Source organism: Ochotona princeps, chromosome 7 (assembly GCF_030435755.1).
Source record: "Ochotona princeps isolate mOchPri1 chromosome 7, mOchPri1.hap1, whole genome shotgun sequence".
Lineage (NCBI taxonomy): Eukaryota > Metazoa > Chordata > Mammalia > Lagomorpha > Ochotonidae > Ochotona > Ochotona princeps.
Window position 1 is genome coordinate 3,262,480 of NC_080838.1, and position 18,665 is coordinate 3,281,144.

Genomic DNA, 18,665 nt, shown 5'->3' on the forward strand with positions numbered 1-18,665 from the left:
TATAACACTCCATTAGATAAATATATCAAGACATGCAAAGTAGATAATAATAGTAACAAAGAACAAAAACCTACTTTCTGTTCCTCAAGAGCTTAAACAAAGGATACATAAAATACTGACCATCCAGAACATTACTCTCACATGGGTTACATTTTTTGGTATTAGTGATTAAAGACTAGAGATATTGTTGAAGACTGTATATATTTCTGGCAAATATGATATCCAGTGCCTTCAACAATTAATTAGAATCAGAGTAATTACAGAGAACAATCTTACAGAATAATACCGTGTAAGATATTTTCATTTTCATTTTACTTTGTGATGTTTTATAGATTGTAAATTCAGCTGTACCCATTCAAGTGGCAACTTAAACATATATAGAATGCACTGTCAGTCTTTCTATGTAGTGATCCAGGACTGAGGAGACATGTGTTTTTCTAGGTGTTGTTGTCATTCGAAGACGTGGTTGTGGACCTCACCCAGGAGGAATGGCAGCACATGAACAATGCTCAGAAAACTCTGTACAAGGATGTGATGCTTGAAACCTATAGCCATCTGCTGTCCTTGGGTGAGTGAAATTCTGTCATGCCCAAGCAGAATATCTTCTGTAGAGTTGACAAACTAAAGAGTTTTGAAAGTTTAGGACTTGATAGGACTAGTATTTGAAGCTGTAAAGAACTTGAACATCTACCTGTCAGAAAATTCCTGAGACCACTTGTGACAAAAATCCTGGAACCACGCTTTTCTCCTTGAAGTCCCCAAATTAGTGCTTTCACAGTCTGCATTATTTCGCATTAACAGGGTTCTGCATTGCAAAGCCTGATGTGATCTTCAAGTTGGAACAAGAATCAGTGCATCGGACAGGGGAAAACTCTGTAAACCAGGGTGTTCCACGTAGGTCAGCAAAGAAGGCGGGGAGGATGGTAACATAGTTCAGTACATGTTGGCTGGGAAAGTTTCTTCCCAAAGGACAGCTAGTGTCATGCATGAGACACAACATTCTATAGTCTGCATGTGCAGGTTTATTCTAACAGTGCTTTCAACTCTTAAAATTTGCCAGCTTAAGGTAAATTATGTGCAACTACATATTGATCTTTTACATGATCCGAACCACTTGAGTCATCATCTGCCACCTCCCAGGATATGTTTTCAGGAAGTTGTATTGGAAACAGAGTAGCCAAGATGAGACAAACTGGCTCTATTATGGGATGTAAGACATTCCAAGCATTAGTTAGAATTTCTGTACCACATTTTCTGCTCTACCACCATCAATTTAAAATAAAAAATTCCAAGTAATTGAAAATTACCAAAAAAAAGCTGTTAATGTATTGAATGTACACATTTTACTGATGTTAAAGTCTTCTGTATCTAGAATGGCAAGAAACCTCATCAGCTTTACTTGAGCATTTGAACAGAAATACTTAGTTGTGATTCATGGATATGGTTACTCTTTTTTCCTCATTTCAGAGTCCTACAAAAAGAATGAGCTCCTTGAAGCTAATCAGGAAAATAATTTTCAGGCAAGTTGTAAACACAGAAAGTATATAATAACTCAAAAAGTAGTCGCATTACATAGATGCCTAATTTTAGCTCTGGCCATACTTGAAACATGATATGAAAGGGAAAGGGTACCAGAAAACTTGAGAACCATAATTCCTTTCTTTCTTTTCATTGCACCCAGAACTAGGCATTGGCTGGGGTTGGGTGGGTCGGCCCATGTTTATTCTTAGCCATCTGGTGCCAAGATTCATTTCCATAGTTTCAGTCCCATTTGACAAAAGGCATACCAACCTTGTGAAGTCTTCTCTTTGCTGAGTCAAGTCACATGGTTCTGGTCTAAGACCCAGATATCTTACTCATCTTCTATGTTGGGAGGCAGGGCAAATGTACACAGGAAAGCTCTGTCGTGCTTTCTGCAGCTTAACATGGAAGCAGAAACTGGGATTCAGTTGCAGACAGGACTTTTACTCTAAAAGAGACCCGGTGTATTTAGAATAGGAAAGGGCCAAACCACTTCCCAGAAGAGAGCTAAGAAATGAGGTGCTTCTTGAATGGCTAGAGGAAAAGAACATGATTTATTTCAAAATGTGTCTTTTTCCTAGGAATCCTGATGCAACGACATTTGGAAAAAGGCATGCCTCTAATGTACCTGAGAATGGGAAAGCTTTTCATCAGAAGTCATACCTAATCAAACATCACAAAATCCACACATGGGAAAAACCTTATGAATGTAGCAAGTGTGGAAAAGCCTTTTGCCAGCAATCATCTCTCATTAAACATCAAAGAATCCACACAGGGGAAAATCTTCATGAATGTAGTCAGTGTAAGAAAGCTTTTTGCCAGCGGTCATCTCTCATTAAACATCGGAGAATCCACACAGGGGAAAATCTTCATGAATGTACTCAGTGTAAGAAAGTTTTTTGACAGAAATCACACCTAACCACACATCAGAGAATCCACACAGGGGAAAAACCTTATGAATGTAGTGAGTGTCCAAAAGCCTTTTCTGATCCGTCATCTCTCATTAGACATCAGAGAATCCACACAGGGGAAAATCTTTATGAATGTAGTGACTGTGGGAAAGGTTTTAACAGGATATCATATCTAACCGTACATCAGAGAATACACACAGGGGAAAAACCTTATGAATGTAGTGTGTATGAGAAAGTTTTTCCCAGAAATCGTACCTAATCACACATCAGGGAATCCACACAGGGGAAAATCCTTATGAATGTAGTGTATGTGGGAAAGTTTTTGGCTGCAAATCATACCTAAGCATACGTCAGAGAATCCACACAGAGGAGAAACCTTATGAATGTAGTGAATGTAAGAAATCCTTTTATAATAGGTCAGTTCTCATTTCACATCAGAGAATTCACACGGGGGAAAAGTCTTATGAATGTAAAGAGTGTGGGAAAGCTTTTGGTCGCAAGTCAAACCTGAAGAAACATGAGAAAATCCACACACAGAAAAACCTTATGAATGTAGTGAGTTAGGAAAAACCTTTTCCCACAAGTCAGCCTTCATTACACATCAGACAATTCATGCAGGGGAAAAACCTTATGAATGTAAAGAGTGTGGGAAAGCTTTTGGCCAGAAGTCATACCTAAACAAACATCAGAAAATCCACACAAGACAAAAACATGTGCAACGATTGTGGAAAAGCCTTTTGCCAGCAGTCATCTCTTGTTAGACATCAGATAATACACACAGGGGAATAATTTTATGAATGTAGAGACTGTGGTAAAGCATTTTACTGGAAGTCACACTTAATCACACATCAGGGAATCTACTTAGGGGGAAAAAACTTATAAACGTGCTAAGTGTTGAAAAGCCTTTGATTAGATACCAGAGAATTAAGACATGAAAACATGAATGTGGTGAGTCTGGAAAAACCAATACCAGCACTTGCCTCTCTTTAGGCATAAGTCATACCTATAAGTCATAAAATTCACACAACACAGGAACCTTTTTAATATGAGCAATATTGAAAAACCTTTTGCTGGTGTACAGCTTTTATTTACACATCACCAAATTATGAAGAGTATCATTGTATTTCAGAATACAGGCTTTATGGTGCTAAGATATTTCAAATGCAATCTGTACTTGTTCTCCCTTTGTTATGAGTGAAAAAATGAATAAGTTCTGCTTTCATATCTTAAAATTTTAATGAATATTCACTGTATAACACTTGTTTCAAATATCATCTTTTTAATTTTCATTGATCTGATATAGCTTTTTTACAATCTACTCGCACATTCTGTTACAGATTAGTATTGGGATCACAACTATTAGTTGAGGTATGTGGCAACTGTAATGCTAAATACTCAGGATTGAAAGATGTATCTTTCATCAGAGTGGAGATTTTCTTGTGATGTCTGGCAAAATGTTGTTCAGTTTTGGCCACTTTGTCTCCTCCTATACTCTTGGAAGTATATCCCAGAGATACAAGAATTATCTGCTATCAGATTCTTGGGATGTGGTAATGGGTAGTGGAATTTATGTGTCAGCTGCCAGAACTACTGCTCAGATTCACACTGATTTCATGTGTCATGGCTTCGCACAGCAGGTTTTTGTTTGCCACTGGATGAGTTGTTTTGCTGATATGAGCTTTGATCTTAAGTCTTTCAACCCTAAAAATAAGCTAGTGTTGTGGCATAGTAGGGAAAGAATCTATCTGAGGTGTTGGCATCCCAGATAATCCCCACTAGTTTGTATCCTTGCTGGTCCACTTCTAGTTCCTGGAATCTGACTTCATATCAGCTCAGCTGCTGGTGCCTTTGCCGTTTGTAATGGGAACCAATGGATGGAAGATATTTGTCTGCCTCTGTTTCTCATTGTTCCTCTGCTCTCAGATTAAAAAAAATGTATTAAAAGTGCAAACTATGACTGATGTTGATGTAAGTCAAACGTTTAAGGTGAAGCCCATGGGTATGTTTCTCATCTGTGACAGCCTTGACGACGCCCACAACTTAATGTTTAGGTACAAGGCTCTATCAAACCCAAAATTCTGAGCACCAAGTGCAAGAGAGGCAACTTTTTCTTGAGAATGTACTATGTAGCATGTAGTCAATGCCTTATAAATTGAAGAATGAAGTTTGTGCACTTCTAACTGCTCTCTGCCAGTATTTGCATGGGGCCCCAACATTCTCATGACGAAGATTGAAAATAATGGTCTCACTCACACTTCCCTAGCCCTACAGTCTTCCTACTCTGGTCAAAATGTAAATGTCAATTTTAAAATAATAAACTTTTTACACCAAAATTTTAAAAAGACTCATTTTTTCCTTGTCACCTAAATGTAAATATCATGCAAAGAGTATACAGATGTACCAGTTGGCTTTCTTTTTCTTGAGAATGTTATCATAGAAAGATTCAAAGTGGAATTTGTAAATGGATGTTTCCAGTGATTGAAAGAACCTATAACAATTTTTACTGAAACTTGGATTTTTCCTTGGAAGTGGTGTATGTAAAAGTGTGGTCTGTTAGCGATTATGCATCACTTAATAAAAGAATAAGCATTAACCACCTGTTCTTTTTTTTTTTCCAAGTATAAAGTCCAGCTATTTATTGTCCAGATGGGTTGAACAGTCTCTTGGGGAGACCATTTCTGGCCCGTTGTTAGAGCTGGCAGAATATCATCCCATTCAACCAAGAGTCCCGACATAACATCAACAGCAATTTGCAACATTATGGAATTGACATGGTTGTGAAACCACCTGTTCTTAAAGACAGAGAGGGATAAAACATGCTTATAATGTGTCTATGTGCTTGTGATGGTTATCAGGTCTCTATGCCACAAGAAGATGATAACCCATTATTGTGTGCTGTTCTCAGCCCCATCACCTCCACCCTGTTTCCTCTACATTGGCAGTTCCCATAGTGCACTGTTCCTTTGAATCTTCTTCCCTGGAAAACACTGGACAGCTGTCAATATTGGAAGGCATCTCATCAGGGACAGTTACACAGCTTCTCCCTTGATGCTTGTGGGGGTGGTCCCTGGGAGCAATGTTTCTCAAAGCATTGGTTTCCAAATCGAAAAGAAAAACCACAGCCAGAAGCCCAGAGCCTCTTCCAGGTGTCCCATGCAGTTGCAAGGTCCCAAGGACTAGTGCCATCCGCGACTGTTTTCCCAAGACGCAAGCAGGGAGCTAGATGGGAAGCAGGGCCGTGAGGATTAGAACTGGTGCCCATATGTGATCCCAGCACATTCAAGGTGAGGACTTAGCCACTAGGCTACTGTTTGGGCCCAGTCTAAAATACTTTAAAAAGTAATCAATCTGGCTGAACTGGATAAATACTAAAATGTGATTCCATTCATTCACCATGCATTGCTCTCATTTTAACACCTTCACAATTGTCTTTTTTTAAAATATGCATGTGTTTATGTTTGATATATATATAATTTAATTTATTTTGAACGCAAATAAATTATTCAGGGAGAGTGTGTGTTTCCTCTGAGATGTCAGCTGTGTGTTTGATTGGGGTTCCTCTATAGGTCACTTGATTTTTCTCACCTGCACATTTAAGGATTTTATCTTTATGTTCATCTGAGGATAGCTTGATTATCATGTCTTGGTGGTGTTTGCTTTTGGTTAACTTTATTAGGAGTTCTGTGCCCCTCCTGCATATTTTTTTCCAATTCTTCAGATTAGGACAATTTCCGTTTATTTTCATTGAATAAACCTTTAATCCCAGTTTCTCTTTCTGTACCTCCAGGGATCACCATAGTTCTTACATTGGGTCTTTTAATCATATCTTTTAATTCTTGGATAGTTTTTTACTTAATCTTAGCTCAGCTTGTAGCTTTGTGTTTGTTCCCCTGTAGTGACAGGAAACATCTTCCAATTCTGATATTCTTTCTTCTGCTTCATTCAGTCTGTTTTTGAGACTCTCCACTGTACTTTTAATTTGCTCCACTCTATTCTTAACTTCTGAAATGTCAGTTTTCATTTGATTCATATCTAGTGTGACAAATTCTTTTAAGTGTTTGCTCTTGTATTATGTACTTCTCATTGTTGGTCAGAAGCTTTATAATATATTTTCTGAATTCTGTGTCCCCCATTTTGTCAATGTCTTTCTCAGTTGACTCTGAGGGTGGTAGAGGTTTTTTCTCCTTTTCCAGGGTGTCTTCATTAACATTCATTGTGCCTCTGCCACTTTTTTTAACTTTTGACATTGCAATCCTGTTTGGTGGCTTTTTCTCCTTAGTGCAGATTCCCAAGATGTATTAGCTATAGGTCAACAAGTTAGTTTTTATGTACAATCGGTGTGCTGGGTTAGGACGATGCCAACTGTTCCAGATAACTGGTTTATCATTGGTGCTGGTCTTGTCTAAACCCACAAGATGACACCCAGTCGCCCTGCCAGAAAGCCAGTGTTGTTGGCCTTCAGATCCAGGGAACACACAGTTCCTGCAGGGTGTGAAGCTGGTGCTGTCCTTCCCATAGGATCAGCTGGATGTGACTAACTTCAAATGCGCCCACTCTGGCATTTGATCCCTGTGCTGTTATCACCGACCCACTGCCAGTCTGCCCTGTGGAGTCTGCAGCTCCTTTCCATTCATTGCTGGGCCAAAGTGTTCATCAGGATTGGCCAGTCCCAGCCTGCCATCACCTCCTGAGCTCCCCTTGCCAACCCAGGCTCCCACCTGACTGCTGCAAGGGCTGATCTGTGGCCACCACTGGATCCCTGGTTGTTGCTGGAATTTGGATCACAGCTTACAGGTGGCTGGTAGGTTTTCTGTTCCCTGTAACACTGCTCTGCCATTCTTGCCTCTTCCCTGTGTCCAGGGTGGTCTCCAGGTACCTCCTTGTTGACTGCCTGACCCCTATCTTTTTCTGTATTCTACTCTCTGTTCTTTACCCTAATGATTCTCTGTCATCTTGAACATGTCTGCAGCCGTTGCCTTCATCTTGGTTCTCCCCCTACTTGCTTGTAAGCAGATAAAGGTCTCTGAGTATGATATGTCCACTCAAAGTGAATTTACATGGAGAAATAATCAGGAAGTGATTTGAACAAAGATAGTAGATAAATCTTTGGTCAATTTCCATGGAAAACAAAGCAGTTATTGATTAAAGTAAAAAAAAAGCAGCAATTAGCTGAAATAAGCTTAATTAATTCAGGAGTTCCTTACTTAACATCAACAATGGTCAAGGGAGTGTTTCAGAACAGAATTGAGGAGAGAATAACTGCAACAATAAGTTGTTGCTGGAGAGCTCACCCATGAAGACAAACAAGTATAACAATGGTTTGATTCTGCATTGATAAGTTCAGTTATATTTCTGCACCATTCAACTATTTAGCTCATCATAAACTACTTTCCTGGAGAAAATGAGGCATGTGTATTGTGTATTCATGTCAATTACTGTCCCAACCTGCAGGACACAATGCTCAAAACCTGAGGGTGGGCTGGGAATGCTGGGCTGCTGGCCCAATAAGCACACAGACACACATACTTGGTGAAAGAGTGCCAAAGCCCTTTATTTTATTCCTCATATATACCTTCTTATACCTTCTTATACCTCATTATGCCTTCTTCTCTAGGAGAGGAGGAGAAGGGAAGGGGTTTCCTGGAACTAATTATCTTCATCGAAACAGGGAAGGAACTAATCATCTATATTGAAGCAGGGGAGGAACTAATTGTTTGAACAGGAGCAAGGGCTGAGGTTCTGTTCTGCTTGCTTTGCACAGGGTGTTCTTGCCACAATATCCTGCTTGCTGTGGCCCTGCTTGCCCAAGGTAGGTTTTGAAAGGAAGCAGGCTGTCAGGCATGCCAAGTCTAAGGCCCGTAAGTCTGTGGCTCCTAACAAGTTACAGAAAGGAGTCCTCCTTTGTCTAAGTTGTCACTTGCTGCATGAATGGTCCATTAAGAAACTGCAGTAGAAGTGCATCGCTTGGAATATAGCAGCTACTTTAATATAAAACAGTTCATTTAAGCAATTGTTCAGTAAATAGGACTATTATGTTAAAATGTGGTTGTTATTTATAGCACTCTAAATTCCAGACAAAAATGTAAGTAATGGAGTATAAGTGTTGCTATTTGTACAAGTTCTTCAGATAGTTAAGCATGATATGAGCTTGGGCTTCTTTTTTAAAAATAAGTTGTTAAAGGATACAGAGATGAAAACATTTGCTCCTAGATGAAGTTAACACAATGATATGATCTACATAACCCCTCTATAAACTACTATGGTATGATAAGTTTCTATTTTCTATGTTTCTAGGTACTTCTATAATCAAATGGAGTGTATTCTTGATTGCCATTTTTGTTTTGCTTTGGATCAGGAATTAAAATGCAAAAACTCAATGTGTAGCTTCTAAGAAATATCTAGCTGATAATCATATAACAAGCACTATTTTCGTTTTTGAAGTAGAATTTTAAAACATTCATTGCTGCTTCATTAGTTCCATTATTTGTAAGTTTTGTTTAATTCTTCAAATAATTTTAGTAAAGACATGGCATGTGAAGAAATAAAGAGTTAATGTGTGCTTCAAACATAAACGTGGCCAGAAAAAGCTCACGGATCCTAAAAAGATCTCAGCATCAAGAATTTTGGAGGAAGGGACAATATTTACATGACAGTGAAAAAAGTGACTACTACCAGGGTTGTGATGAAAAACCGCTGCAGCCATCCATAAGCAGGGACTGGCTCAGAGCTGAATGGTCTGCACACCACACATAGGAACTTACATTGATTACTTATTTTTTTGTATTTATGTATTTAAAAGGCAGACTGGTATTAGCAAACAAAGAGATGGCATCTTGTTATTTATTTAAGAGGGAAAAAACAGGGTATGCTGCATTCTATAAAACCTAAACATAAAAGTATGAGGATGGAGTGGCAGAGGAAAGCAAAGCAGGAAAGATATCAGAGCAGGAAGAGGCAGAAGGAGAGAATAGACTAGGAAAATGGGATTGAAAAGGTCCAGCTGGATTCCCTGGAAGGGATGCAGAATTTTTGCACTATAAGAGACACCTACTAGAGTCAGACATGTTCCATGTAAGGTCTAACCAAAGTCATAAATATCCACAGATTGATGTGCCCAGATTTTGAGATCCCCAGAAATCACCAGGAGTCTGAAGTTGATGCAAGTACACAAGGACGGTTTATTCAATATTCAAGCTTGGCATGTCCAAGCTTGGGTTCTTGGTTGAGCGTGAGAACCGACTAACTAAGGGCCAACACCTCTTACTGGAATACATCCCCGAATAGCACAATCACAGGGCAGTCCACAATAGATTGAAAAGCAGCAATTCACAATAACCTGCAAGGTGAGGAGGAAATACCACAATATCCTTCCTGTTTCAGCTGGACAGACCATGCCTCCAGCAATTAAGATTAACCACCCACATGTGAGCCACATGTAAGATAACCAGATTTAGGTGGGCCTTGATTCATGAGAATTGGAGCCCATTGGTGCTACAGGTCATGTAGGCCATTTGGCCTGCAAACTCACACAGTTTCATAGTAGCAATGAGCCATTGACAAATGGTTGGGACTTTGATCCTGAGGTTCCTCAGACGAGAAGAGAAATCCTGCAAATGAGGAAGCAACTTTAATTATCTCATTTCCTTTTTTAATATTTACTTCACTTCTTCAAAAAGCAGAGTTACAGTGGAGACATTGAGGGACACACCCCCAACACATATTTCCATTCACTGATTCACTCTCCCAATGAGAAACAACTGCCAGAGCCAATCTGAAGGCAAGGGGCCAGGAGCTTCATCCAACTCTACCATATGGGTGCATGCATGCAAGATCATTGGCCATCTTCCATTGCTTCTCCAGATATATCAGCAGGGAGTTGACCCATGTTCCTTTCCCTCTAAGTGTATTCATAACTGAACTGCTCATCAGTCTCCTTACATTCCCTCCTTTTTGTCTAAGAGAACTCTCTTTGTCAAATGTATTCATCTAGGAAGTCAGAGTTACAGACAGAAAACAACTTTGAAAATGCACCCCATTCTCCTGTTCGCTGTCCAGCAACGATGGACTTGGTGCAAGGAGCCTAGAAATAATACGCTAATAATACATGTGACCTACCGATTAGTAATCAATAGCCAAACTTTATTAGTGGCATCAGACTTTATAAACCAAGGGTCATAAAGGATAAGGGAGGAGGTATTGCGCTTATCTGCAGAACCCATCGATTTTATTAAAGGGTATTCAGGTTCTCTTTATTATTTTTAAATTTTTTTTAACTTACATAGTTGATAAGGGTACAAAGGGTCAAGGGCTACAGGAAAGTGGGTAAGACTATTGTTTCCATGCTAATATCATCTTTTTCTGTAACTGGGGTAAGGGGAGGAAAAAAGGAAGTAGCCCCACCCAGCCTCCTACTCATCCCAGGTCCCTGAGCATCCCAGGATGCTCCAAGGGTCCTGCTTAAGCAGTTTTGATAGTTCAAAAGTTCTGAACTGCTGCCAATTTTGCCATTCCAATCACGATGAAATCTATTCAGAATCTGCTGGCTGACATAGTTTCTTCATGGTTGGGGTTCTGAGATCAGTAGTTCAGTTGAAGCGATCTCCAAAGAAACTTTGAGGTGATTCCAGACCTGATTCTTGTGTGTTCTTGTCAGTACAGGGTCCAGCATAGTCCATCACCCCAATCAGTTTATGCATATGCTGCTCATTGCAATTGCTGAGTCAGTTCTGTTTCCAGCCCTGTCTTCCACATGAACTGATGGTTGCTGCAGTCCAGCCCAATCCTGCCCACTTCATACTCGGCTCTCACGCAAACCAATGGGAGCTGCAGCCTATTTGGGTCGACTCCCTCTAACCCCTACCAGGCATGCCCACTACCCTGATTCCCATACTTGTCAGTATGTACAGCAGACTGGTCCGGTCTGTCCCACATCCCATTTAGCTCTCATACATGTCAACGGGCATTGAAGCCTAGTTCAACCAAACCAACCCTACTATGGATGAGCCTCGTCTGGGCTGAAATATCTAACGGTAAGAACCGAAATGGATTGAAAGTGAGTTAGGGAGGCTGGCCCATGGATCCACCAATATGCACAAGACCTGACATAGGAAGAAGTTCTGATGAGGAGCTTGGGAAACTCCTCTTTTGGAACACAGTCCCTACAGGTGAGTGCAGGATCCATGATACGGAGCAACCCAGACCAGGCCAGAGAAAGATATCCACTGGCATACATTTGGCATAGGTGGGGAGCAGACCAGGCTGAACAAATTCACATCATCCACTGGTGAATCTGAGCACCAGAATGGAGTGTGGGTCAGGCCAGGTTTGGTCGCAATACAAACCAGTGCACATAATGGAATGCCAAGAAGAGGTGAGCCTTACCAGATGTGGTTGTAGCACAGGTGAGAACTAGGGAGGGAGAGGGCAGAGCCGGCAGGGGGAAAGTGGGCTCCACTGCTGGACAACCACTTTCACTAGAGAGCATGAGTTGGGATAGGGACAGACCAGACGAGGCAGGGCCTGCAACACTTGTGGGCCTCATGTGAGCTAGATCAGGGAAAAACCAGGTTGGGTTGACTGTTCCTACTGGTACAAGCAAAAAATTAGAGTGGGTGAGGGTTGGTTGGTTGGGCTTAGCTGCAGCATCAGCTGGCAGAGGGTGGCACTGGAGACTTAATCTGTCAAATTCAACTCTAGAACCACCTGGAGAGTGCATAATCCGGGCGTGGGAGTGGCCTGGTAGGGAAATAGTTGGCTCCTCCCTCTTGAAATACCACTCCCACTGGAGAGCACAAAAACCAGGATAGGGACTGGGGTGGCTAGACAGAAAGGCACCCGCCAGCATGTATGAAACTCTTTTGTATATCCCACCAAGTGCTCTTATTTACATGCTATCCACTCAGTTCTCATACAAACGATATCCATTTAGTTATACAAAAGATATCAATTCATTTTCTGTCAGTAGGATGAAAGGTTCGATAGATGTCAACTAAGTCCATTTGCTCTAGAGTTTGAATGAGTTCTATTGTTTCTTTGTTGAGTTTCTGGTTTTTTGATCTGTCCATTTGTGTTAATGGGGTATTAATGTCCCCCACTATGATCGTATTGGAGTCTATTTCTCTCTTTAATCCCATTAATATTTGTTTCACGTAACTAGATGCTTTGGCATTTGGAGCATAAACATTTATTATGCTGATCTCTTCTTGCTGGATGCATCCTTTGATCATTATATGGTATCCTTCTTTATCTCTTTTGATGCTTTTCACATCAAAATCTATGTCATCTGATATAAGAATGTCTACTCCTGCTTGTCTTACCTTACCATTTGCTTGAAATATCTTTTTCCACCCTTTTACTTTCAATTTTTCCTGATCTTTATTGGTGAGATGCGTCTCCTGTAAGCAACAGATAGATGGATTTTGTTTTTTGATCCAATCCTCCAATTTATGGCGTTTAATTGATGAGTTTAAGCCATTTACATTCAGCGTTATTATAGATAAAGAACAATTTGGTCCTGTCATTTTGGCTATGTGTTGTTCTAAATTAGGTCTTGTGCTAGCATTTTGTTGGATGTTCTCCACATTTGTCTTTGTTTCTGATGGTTACTATTACTTTTTTCTTTCATAGTAACTTCCTTGAATATCATTTGTAGGGCAGGTTTAGATGAGACAAAATCTTGAAGTTTTTCTTTATTGTGGAAGAATTTTATTTCATTTTCAAAGACCAAAGAGAGCTTTGCAGGGTAAGTTATTCTGGGCTGAAAATTTTTCTCTTTTAGAATCTGGAATATGTCACTCCAGTCTCTTCTGGCCTGTAACGTTTCCTCTGAAAAGTCAGCTGTAAGTTTAATTGGGGTTCCCCTATATGACACTTGATTTTTTTCTCGTGCACATTTAAGGACTTTTTTCTTTTTGTTCAACTGAGGAGAACTTGATTATCATGTGTCGTGATGAAGTTCATTTTTGATCAACTCTGTTGGGAATTCTGTAGCCCTCCTGTATATTATTTTCTAATTCTTTGCTCAGTTTAGGGAAGTTTTCCTGTATTATTTCATTGAATACACCTCTAATCCTAGCTTCTCTTTCTGCACCTTCTGGAACACCCATAACTCTTATGTTAGACCTTTTAATCATATCTTTTAATTTTTGGATATTATTTTTAGCTTGACCTAGCTCTGCTTCCAACTTTTTGTTTGTTTCTTCGTGATGGCAGGAAATATCTTCTAATTCTGAAATTCTTTCTTCTGCCTCATTCATTCTGTTTTTGAGACTCTCCACTGTAGTTTTAATTTGCTCTACTGTGTTCTTCATTTCTGATATATCAGCCTTAATTTGATGTATTACTGCTGTTTCTTCTTTGAACTCTTGTTTGTACTTCTCATTGTTGACCAGGAGCTTTGCAATGAGTTTTCTGAGTTCTTTGTCCTCCATTTTCTCAATGTCTTCCTCAGTTAACTCTGAGAATGGGTGAAGCTTTTGCTCCTTTGTTGGAGAGACTTTAGCAACATTCATAGTGTTTTTTTCTTGTCTTTTTCCTTTTGAAATTGTCAATCTGTTTGACGACATCTCTCTGGTCTGATACCTCAGGTGTATAAATTAACTTTAATACTCAATCAGTACCCTGGGTTTAGGAAACACAACTGTCCTAAATAATTGCTTTGCGTGGCACTGATTTTATAGGCAGGACTGAACTTATTACCCCCTGCTAGCCAACACGTCTAAGTACCTCCTGAGGTCATCCTGGACAAACTTGGTGGCCAGAAAGATCAGGGGGCTGTCGCAGTCAGCTCCAGGGACTACACAGACCCCCCAGGCTGCAAGACTATTGCCGTGGACTCAGCTCTGCGCAATCAACCAACAACACACCCACTCTGGATCTCCACTCAGGGCTCACACCTGCTATCCTGCCACCCGATATGGCTCCAGGTGGAGAACCGCAGCTGCTAGCTTTCAGCTCCAGGTACCACACCGACCCCACAGGGAACAGAACCAGTGCTCCCCTCCACCCCCAGACCAGATCCGCACAAAGAGTCAGAAAGGGGCTCGTGTGCTGTTCTGTCAACTCCGCCCTGCGCCTCTCCACACAAGTCCCCGACGCCCTCCACGTGCAGCTGTTCCCAATCACCAAGCTCAAACTGTCAGGTCCTGGACCACACTCGCCCTCCCAACCCCCCCACACAGACCCAGGCTCCAACCTGGCAGTCACAACGTCCCTGTGGAGGCCACCGGCGGATGTCCAGCCGGCACTGGAAATGAATCGCTGGAGTCCGGACCACCGGAGCCCACGGCCCCAAAGGCAATATTCTCAGAAATAGAAAAGATGATACAGAAGTTCATCTGGAACCACAAAAGACCATGAATAGCTAAAGCTGTCTTGAAAAATAGAAATCAAACCGGAGGAATCACAATTCCAGACCTCAAGACATACTATAGAGCAGTGGTTATCAAAACAGTCTGGTACTGGTACAGAAACAGAGAAGAAGATCAGTGGAACAGAATAGAAATACCAGAAGGGGATCCACACATGTATAGTCAACTAATCTTTGACAAGAAAACAGAAAACAATCCAGGTAAAAAACCTGGTCTATTCAATAAAAACTGTTGGGACAACTGGATAGCAGCTTACAGAATAAAGAAGCAGGACCCGTACCTGTCGCACTATACAAAAATCAGCTCTAATTGGCTCAAGGACTAAAATCTATACCCAGAAACTATTAAACTACTAAAGGAAAACATAGGAAGCACACTCCAAGATATAGGAACAGGGAAAGACTTTTTAGAAAAGACGCCTAAAGCAACGGCGATCAAATCCAAAATGAATAAATGGGAGTATATCAAACTAAAAAGTTTCTTTACAGCAAAAGAAACAATTTAAAAAAGTGAAGAAACAACCTACAGAATGGGAAAAAAATTTTGCATTCTACACAAGTGACAGGGGACTGATATCTAGGATCTACAAAGAGCTTCAGAAACCCAAGGATAGTGAAAAAATAAACCCTGTAGCAAAATGGGCAAAGGAAATGAACAGACGTTTCTCAAAAGAACAGATACAAATAGCTAATAAATATATGAAAAGATGCTCAGGCTCTCTAGCCATCAGAGAGATACAAATGAAAGCCACCTTGAGGTACCACCTAACTCCTGTGAGATTGGCCTACATTCAGAATTTGAAAAACAACACATGCTGTCGTGGATGTGGGGAAAAAGGTACCCTCCTTCACTGCTGGTGGGAGTGTAGGCTAGTACAATCATTGTGGAAATCCATATGGAGAGTGCTTGGAAAATTGCAAATAAACCTGCCATATGACCCAGCAATCCCGCTCTTAGGAATATACCCAACAGAAGTGAAATCTGCATACAAGAAGGGGATCTGTAACCCTATATTCACAGCAGCACAATCCACAATAGCAAAGTCATGGAAACAAACCAGATGTGCGTCTAAGGAAGAATGGTTAAAAAAACTGTGGTACATCTATTCAATGGAATATTATTCAGCTGTCAAGAAGAACGATGTTATTCTATTCAAAACCAGGTGGTCCCAACTAGAAACTATTATGCTCAGCGAAATGAGTCAATCACAAAAGAATAAATACCATATATTCTCTCTCATATAAAAAAGCCAACATGGAAAGGTAGAGTTCATCAAGTGCCCATGGAGTTCTGATCTAAATATAGATTGCTGCAAGTCAGGTCCCCTGGCAAGAGATGGTGAAAATTCTCTGTTCTAGGCATGTTGACATTTCATGGATGAAGGAACAGCCGAGTATATTTAGCATGTTGTGAACATGAATATGGCAAATTGGCAGTTTCCGTCAGTTGCTGGCAATAGTTTAGAGTGATGACAAATATTATTTTGATTTTTTTGTGTGTTATTTAATTATGAGGAAAGTGTACGGTAAGCAGTCCATTTGATGGTTTACTAATTTCCTTGTTGTTGAGAAGTCTGAGTTGATTATGTATTTAATATGATAACAATTTGTGTGCTGTGAATTGCATTAAGAGTTATGTAGGGCAGAGATGATGCTTACTAAATGTACAAAATGGATTGATGAGATTAGCCAGTTAAATCTTTTCACCAGTAAGGCACTCAACAGCCCATGAGATATTTATTAAAAATGTCAAGTAAATCCTCTTATTTTTGTATCATAGTGTCAAATAGCAGTAAAATAAACATGTTAAGATCCTTAATCTACTGCTATGTTTCACTGTAAAATTTACCTTTGCTAAAATTTGCTTCTGTTCAAATCTGTTGAGATTGCACGTAAAAGTATACTAATATTACTTGGCTGGTATTTTCTAATTACTGTATAATATTTTGGGAATGTAAATTTTATTTGAATGTCAACTAGTTAAGCATGTGCCGTTTGTTTTTCTTGCTCAGGTTTTGTAATTTGATCGAATGTTTTTATTATAGTTTAATAAATGTTTGCTTTACAAAAAAAAGATATCAATTCATTTGATCTCATACAAATGTTACCCTATCAATTACAATCCTGTGCACCTGACCTTCTAGGGTAACAAATTCCTTCTACAAATTCCCCTTCTGTGTTTTGTAAATTAGGCCTGAAAGATGTAGCTAGGGAGAACATGCTCTTGGAAGAGCAGAAAATTGGGAGAAGCAATATTATATATTGTACAAGGATGACTTCACCAGGTACCACTTACCCTAACTGAGTATTATCTCATCTAACTCCTTAACATCCTTTTTCCCAGGAGGATTAACCCCAGTTGCTGTCAGGAATAGGGACCAACAACCACTTGGGCTGCTTCATGCTAAAAAGCGGTGGAGAGAGGGGGCCACAATAGCCAAGTATTCTCTAGGGAATAGATCTAGAGGTCTCTGGTAGAAGGTATAAAATAACATAATTTCTCCCAAATTAGCATGTTTTTATTTTTAAAATAAAAGATGCCATGTTTAAATCTTTGTCAGAGCAAACATGGACCCTGAACACCTTAATTTAAGATGTATAAACAACTCAATAAAGGCAACAAAATACATGAAACTTTCCTGATCTGCATGAATAGTAGCCTAAATCTGAGTGGCGCAGGAACAGTGAAAGGATCAACATTAACATCTATCATATATAACAGGTGAATACAAATTTAACATCAAAGTTTCTTTGCAGTTACATCTTGTTTAGCATTAACAGTTTTTAATTGGTGAAAGTTTTTTTGGGGAGAATCTTAACACATAATATTTTAAACCTTGCAGCTTGTAGTATTCAAGCATGATTTTATAGAACTTCATGCATTTTAGGATAATCAAAACAGTTTTATAATTCTAACAAGCTATATATTAGCAATTAAAGAATAGAAAAGTCTTAGACAGGTGAGCAGAGAAATCCCCAGTAATTTAGCAAGTGAGGAATAACTAAACTCTACATTCTACATGGTAAAGACTAGGAAAGGCCAAATAGGAAGCCTGATCAGTAAGGTACAGGCTGAGTGATTATTGGCTAGGTTACCTTTTATTAGTCTCTCTCCATCTGAACTAATTTTGGGGTTCCTGAGCAACCCTAATGGTCAATGTAAGAGAGAGCTTGAAACCAAGGCTGCAACTATGTAAGGACCAGAGAAAGCTCCTCTTCTGAGTCCAGAAGAAAATTTATAATCCTTTTCTCTCTGAATTCCACCTGGGGCTCCTGGTTGTAGTTCCAATGTCATCAGGCCCTATGAGGAGGGTACTGGGCTGCTTCCATTCCTTGTGGGAAGTCTAGTAGGCAATGACTGACCTCGGAGTTCTTGGCCTACGAAGGCACTCAAATTCCCTGTGATCTCCTTGGCAATTGGGATACGATTCTCAGTGTCCATCCCACTGCTTCTGCAGGAAAAGCACTTGGGAGGTCTCTGGGGCTAGGATACAGATCTCTTATCCTCCTACTCTGCTCTGGGGTCCTCTCCTGCTCTGTACACACAACCTCTTTTAAGGGAGAGTCAGAGTTGCTCTTGGATCCCACAGCAAGTTTCTATGCTTTTTTTAACGTCTAAGGCAGTTAAGAATCTGTTATCTATAAATCATCTGTTACAATCTTAATAAATTATACTTAAAATCTTCCTCAAACATTCTAAGAAAGTGGAAGAATCTGGCAGATTATCTAGGATGACAGACCCCATCTTTTGCATTTCCAGTGCTGCCCAAGTCCACAAAACAAATGGTGTAAATGTTACCTCTCTAATTCTGCTTTTCTGAAAGTCCATTGGCTCCAGCATTGAAACTGGAGAAGCTGAAGCTCTC